Below are 6894 nucleotides of genomic sequence, written 5' to 3'. Positions count from 1 at the left end.
CACACACACAGACTGTGCTTGAATGCTGGTGGCTAGCCTGAGATGGGGTCTGAACTAAGGACAGGATCGCGGACTGACTGCTCAGTGCAGAGTCTGACACCAACTCTAGTCACCATCATCTGCACCTGAACAGATTGTAAGACACCCAGCTTATGTGCAGAATGTTGGAGAAGCGGCTGTCGACAGTCAGAAACCCCACATGCCTGGCAGTGAAAACTATTACGACTCCAGCCAACAGTGAGAGGGGGCAGAACGGGGAGAGCCTGAATTTGAATCTAAGTAGCCTGCCGGCTCTGCAGAGCAAAGCCTTGCTATCTGGATGGCTTCGTCTTTTAAAAGGAAGGAAAACAATGGCTAAAAGTGAAAAATAAATAAATCAAAGCTTCTTACTTTGTGGGTAACAGAGCCTGACCTATACCACCCCAACCCAAGCTTTATTTTCCCAGTGTGAGATCACATCAGCATGAAGCCAACCGCCCACCCCAGCCACTATCACAGCCACTCTTTTCACCTCCACCACCAGTATGAGCCACCACCTCCACCTCCCCTAACACATTGTGAGTTTCGGCAAGGTGCCACTACTATAGTGAGTACATTACGTCACGTCTGTGGCTTTGTGCTGTGGGGGAGAGAGCTACAAAAATCTCCATCTTAAATCCCTTCAGAGGCCTATGCAGGAGATGGACGCTCAGGAGGTAGAGCCTTATGGAAGTGCCTTGGGTTATTGAGGATGCATCATTGAAGGACATCTTTGGGCCCCTGCTCCTTCCTGTCTCTTTCATTTCTGAGCCTCTTTGGTCCCACGCTCTTGGCATGACATCCTGTGCTGTCATAGGACCAAAGGAAGACTGGGCTGAGTGATCATGGGATGAACACCCTGAAACCAAAACTCGGCCTGTCCTCTTTGGCAGTTGTCCAGGGGTGGGAAGTTGACTTACAGAATTGTTCTCTTGTTTTAGCAGGGGAGCTGTTCCCCAGCACTGGAACTATTCATCCAAGATGACGGAGGTCATGTGGAAACTGGCAAGGGCTTGAAAATGCCCCTGCAAAAAGCTTCTTTTACTGATGCTGGCCAGGTGGCAGAATGATAGACGTGCAGCTTTTATCCCCACTGCAACAGTGCTCACTCAGCCATCAACAGGAAAAAGCACAGGGTGGAAATGCCTGGTGAGGAAAACCTTGTGACTAAGAAAAGTGGCTTTGAGAAGAGCCCAGGTCTACACTGTGGTCTCTGGCTAAGCACTGCTTCCACTAGCAGCCTGGTTCTGTCCTCCAGGGAATCAGCCCTGTCTGCTAACTGACCCACCTGTCGGTCACCCCATCACAGGGCTACTGACAGCAGATCAAATGCAGGTTTCTTACGTGGTAGAATAGCTCAGCTATAACCTACTTCACTACAGTCTGGGGTAATACACTCTTTCATGATACCATGGTGGGCCTGGGAGCCTCTTTCTTCAGTGTGGATCTCAATTCTGTTCTATGGTTCAGTTCCAGCACTGCTTACGAGGGGTCCAGGAACATAAGACTGTCTACTGGAAATAAGCCTTTTGCCTTCAGTCCAGCTGGGGACCCTGAATTACTCTTGTGACTTGCTTCCAGAGTCTAACCCTACTCTGTCAGGGACCTATCTCTGTCCTCACCTACAGGCCCTCAGAACTTGACCTCGTACAGACTTCATTTTTAATTATGTGACATGGCTCCTAACCCACTCTACTAGTTTGGACATAGTTCTGTCTACCCAGAACTTAAGGGAAGCAATAACTGTGCATGCCCGACAATAACCATACCGACATTGGGCCCAGATGCATATCTTGGAGCAACCCTGAGATCTGGTCCCAGCCCCTCTTGGCACAGTTCAGAGGCAGTTCTCTGTACTTAGGGACCTATTAGACTGCTCAGGGACCCATCTGTAGGTGCATGAAGAACCAGAAGGAGCCTCACACCTTGATTTCCCCATTATTTCATTGTGATGGATCACAGGAGAACCATAAACCTGCCTGTGTCTGTGACTTGCGAGCTATGGACCTCCCTCGATGGACCCCCCCCCACTGAAACCATCTACAGGCTCTGTCTGTATTGCTGGACTAAAGTAGCAGGAGCACTCCCAAGGCCATGAACAGGCAGGATGAGATTTATCCCTTACAGAATCCTTAGACACAGAAAGTTTGCCTACTCGTCCAAATGCAGAAACACCAATGAAAGACTTCCCAGATCACAAAGAGTCAGGCAAAAGTGGCATCCCCAAAGGAATTACAAATATGCTGGGTACCAGATCCTAAGAGACAAAGATCTGTGAAATGCTTGAAAAAAAAAATAATGCCACCCCCAAGCCTCAAACTCCCAATGTAGCTAAGGATGACTTTGAACTTCAGATCTCCCTGTGTCCCCATCTTGAGTGCTGGGAGTACAGATGTGAGCCACCAGGTTGAATTTTATGTGGGGCTGGGGGACAAACTCGGTGTTCATGTGTGCTAGGTTAAAGCAATTACTTTAAGGAAGCTTACCAAATTATAAAACAAAAACAGCCACACAGATAAATGAAATCAGGAAAATAAAACACAGAAGTCTAGAAATTCAGCAGAAATGGATATCATAAAGACGTACCAGCACAGAAGTCCCAGCTAGTGAGTATATTGTACTCACCACAATGAGATGAACAATGCAGTAGACAGCAGCTATAGCCAGCAATGCTAAGCAAAGGAAACAGTCTATGAATTTGAAGGCAGCTTGGATGAAATCATCTCTGAGAATTTTTCCTAAAAAACATTTTTTTAAAAGAGCAAAGGAACCTGAATGAGTTCTAAAGTACTGATGTGTCCCCTTCAGGTAGACCAGAATGCATACAATGGTGATGCCCACTGAACTGCCCCCTTCAGGTAGATAGGATACACACAATAGAGGTTTCAGAATAAAAAGAGAGAGTGTAAAAATGCAGAGTTTGCCTGAAATAGTGACCAAAACTTGAGACTTCTGGGAGAGTGTGAGCATTTAGAGCTGGGGACCTCAGAGCCACATAACAGGCCAATTTGACAAAGATAAAAGCCACATATTTTTGTGTTTGGTAATTATGATATGGGAAATCAAAGACTAAGAGAAATGAAAGTCCTTACCTTCTCAGGAGAAACTGTTAGGCTGAGCGATTGTAGCATGAGATTGTCAAAGTACTGAAAGGCAAACTGATGCCAACAGTCCTGTACTAGCCCCAGAAAATAACGGAGTGATAAAGACTTTCTCAGACCAACAAACAAGGGCTCTCATTACCCAAGACCTGACTTCAGGGAGTGCCAAATGGAGTTAATACCCCAAGTTGAAGGTCCACTTATTTATTATTTTTAATTATGTGTATGTACGTGTATTTGTGTGTGGGGGGGGGTATGTGCATGTGAGTGCAATGGCCATGCAAGGCCAGAAGAGGGTGCCCTGGAGCTTGAGTTATAAGTGGTTGTGAGCCTGCGTCCCCTACAAGAGTCGAAAGTACTCTTAGAGACTGAGACAACTCTCCAGCCCCAGTTCTTCAGAAATAGAGGCTGCTAATCAGTAACATGGAAATGTACAGCAGCAGAAAACCTCCTGATGAAAAGACACTAAAGCCAAGCTCAGAACACTTTAATATGGCAATGGGACTGTTTCTTTTAAATCTTGTGTAAAAATGCACACGCTCATGTGCATGAATGTCCATGGAGCCAGAAGATGGCATAGACTCTGAGGAGCTGAAGTTATAGGTGAACTGCCCAGTATGGGTTCTGGGAATGAAACCTGGATCTTCTGCTAGCACAGGACTCTCTGAATTGCTGAGCTGTTGCTTCAACCCCAAAATGGACTATCAAGATCAATTACCCAGCAGCAAGTTTAACTACGTAGAAAGAATGACAAAGTACTAGTTTTTTTTTTTTAATTTTTTTTGGTTGTTTTTTGTTTTGTGTGTGTGTTGTGTACCAACAGTGAGTCAATAGTAAGTAGAACACTGGAATATACCAAACAACGAAGAATAACTCAGTTTCATAAAATTTTCAGCTAAAAAATCAAAAAAGAAAAAAAAATTTCCAGTTGGCTGGATGCCTCTGAATTCTTCCTAAACAACGACGACGACGACGAAAATCACAGGCCAGTATTTCTAATGAACTTAGATATGAAACCCTCAACAAGACATGAGCAAGCATAACTGCTAGCAGATGTGTCTCATATCAAATGGAATCTATTTCTGGGTGCATGGGTGGACAAGCAAGCAAATCCTTTTAACAGAGTAAGAGCAACTCCCCTTCATTTTTACCTTGAGTTTGACATTCATTCTTGATGGAAACTCTCAAAAAAAAAAAAGTATGGAAGGAATTTACCCCAACACAGTAAGACCATGATTGAAAATGCACAATTAATACATGATGAATGGGGGTCATAAGAAGCTAGCCTTTTAAAGTCTGCTTCAAAGAAAGGGTTCTGTCCCACAGCTCAACACAGTAGTGAGAACTGGAGTGAATTCAATTACACAAGAGAAATAAAAAAGGCAGCAGGGTTAAGCCAAACATCTGTGTATGACCATGTCATGTGTGTACACAGGTTTTACAAAAGTCTGCAAGGATTATTAAACAAACTCAGTGAACTCACACAAAACAGATCTACATGTAAAAATTGTGCTCATTTCTATATAAAACAAACTCTCTATCTGAAAATGAAATTAAGAAGTACTTCCATGTATGATACAAGAATAAAGTACTGAGTACCAAATGTAACCAAAGAGGAAAAAGGTCTGTGTGCTGAATCACAAAACCTTTGTGAAAAAACTGAGGACACAGAAAGGTATTCTATATTAACCAGCTGGGAGAATATTGTTAAAATTCCATGCTATCTGACGCTATCTACTGATTGCAGCACCTATCAAAATTCCAGCATCATTCTCATGAATACATAAAAGTAATCTTAAAATTCATATGGAGCCACCAAAGCTGCTGAAGAACAAAGTCAGGGGCATTGCAATTCCAGATTTCAAAATAATGCATAGCTGTGGTAATCAAAACAGTATGACTGTGTCAGGAATGCAGGTAGACAGGATAAACCAGAGGAACCAAAAATAAACCATATATATCGTCTGTTGATGTTTTACGTGAGCACCAAGAACACACAGCCTGGAAGGAGTGTGCAGAGAACAGGATAGCCACGTGCAGAACGTAGCTGAACCCTTTTCTTGTGACACAGAAAAGTCCCAAACTGTATGAGTAGGGCACAGGACAGGGGAAAGCATGGGTAACAACCGTGGATGTGAGAGAGCATCAAGCTGAGATGAGCAGCTAACAATCAATGAAGGAAAAGAAGAAAGGTACAGAAGGGGACATTGCTTAAACTGTTTGTAGGGTCAAAGTCCAAAACACACAAGGTGGTTCAACAGGTCTGTCAATGTGTATTAGGAGAGGTGATAGTGATGGATTATTGTAAATAAATAGGTAGACAGATCATACATGAGATATACAGATAACATAGGTAAGACGAGTGACAGACAATAGATATGTAGATAGGTGGCAGATGAATGATAAATAGATAAGAGATGATAGATAAGAATAGGTGATTGACGAGAAAAATAGTTGATAAATAGATACACAGATATAGAGGCAGATACGCAGATGGAAAGATGGAGATGATAGAAATGACATGATAGATGGCTGATTAACAGACACATAGATGATACAGAGAAACGATAAATGGGCCGATGATAGATCAGGGAATGTTGGACTTTTACAAGGACAATCTGTTACTTGATACATCATAAATTAACCTGGAGAACTGTGTGCTCAATGAAACAAGCCAGACGGGGAAAGACAAACGCTCCCGATCTTGCTTAGAAATGGCTTCTTCACTAGCCTAGTGTGCGAGTGCTGGGGATGTCACGCTTCTTGTGGGGCTGGGGCTAGGAGGTGGGGGAAGGGGAGATGATGCTTGTTTGCACAGGATGCCAGTGTTCAGATGGCGGCTCCCGGAGCACTATGCTACACTAACATACAGCTGAAATGCGCCGAGTGTTACAACAAATCCCACAGCTGTGTGCAGGGACAGACCTGTGAACGCAATGTATCAAAATACCATGTTCTGAGCCTTACATAGAAATACATGTTGTCAGGTCTGTCCAGCAAAGCCAGGAAGAAAGTCCTGCTTCTCTTTCCCACCAATCCCTATCGCTGCGTGGTAACTTTGCCTACTTGCTGGGCCACGTGACAAAGAACCTCATGCTGACTGTGAAAGGAAATAAACCGTATCTGTGTGATCCTGACCCACCTCAGCATGGGAAGCTAACACACACATTGTCGGTGGCATCGGGAGCAGGGTAAGGGCCGGGAGAGCGCTTCCGCCCTCGTGATGCTGGAGAAGCGCAGTGCGCAGTGCTGAGCTGAAGTGGGCAGTGTTCTGAGCTCTGCGGCCCACCCCCTCCAGGAGGCAGTGGGGGGAAGTCTTCCGACCCGCCAGAGGGCCAGAGGAGGTAAGTCGCTGAGATCTTCGCTTACATTCTACTCCAGCAGCGTCTGGGGGACCTGCGCCTAGGATTTGTCTGTAGGCCATAGGCGTTGAGTGTGATATGCCGACACTTGTACGTCCATAGTCACTGCTGCTGTAGCCGCCACACCAAGAGAATGGGACCAGCCGAGACGTCCATCAACGGACCGGTGGTACCCACACAGGGAGGACTTTTACTGAGGCAAAAAAAATACCCAAATCAACCAACTGACCAACGAAAAACCCAAGAAATTCCGAAATTTCCAGAAAAATGGATGGTTTTTCAAAGTATTATATAAGAGAGGTAATCCAGGCTCTGAAGGACAAAAGTCACCTGTTCTTTGTCAATATACAGATCCTAGCTTTAAAAGTGTGTGTGTGTGTGTGTGTGTGTGTGTGTGTGTGTGTGTGTGTGTG

Source organism: Psammomys obesus, unplaced genomic scaffold (assembly GCF_907164565.1).
Source record: "Psammomys obesus unplaced genomic scaffold, mPsaObe1.curated_primary_1811, whole genome shotgun sequence".
Classification (NCBI taxonomy): Eukaryota; Metazoa; Chordata; class Mammalia; order Rodentia; family Muridae; genus Psammomys; species Psammomys obesus.
This window is presented reverse-complemented; position numbering follows the sequence as displayed.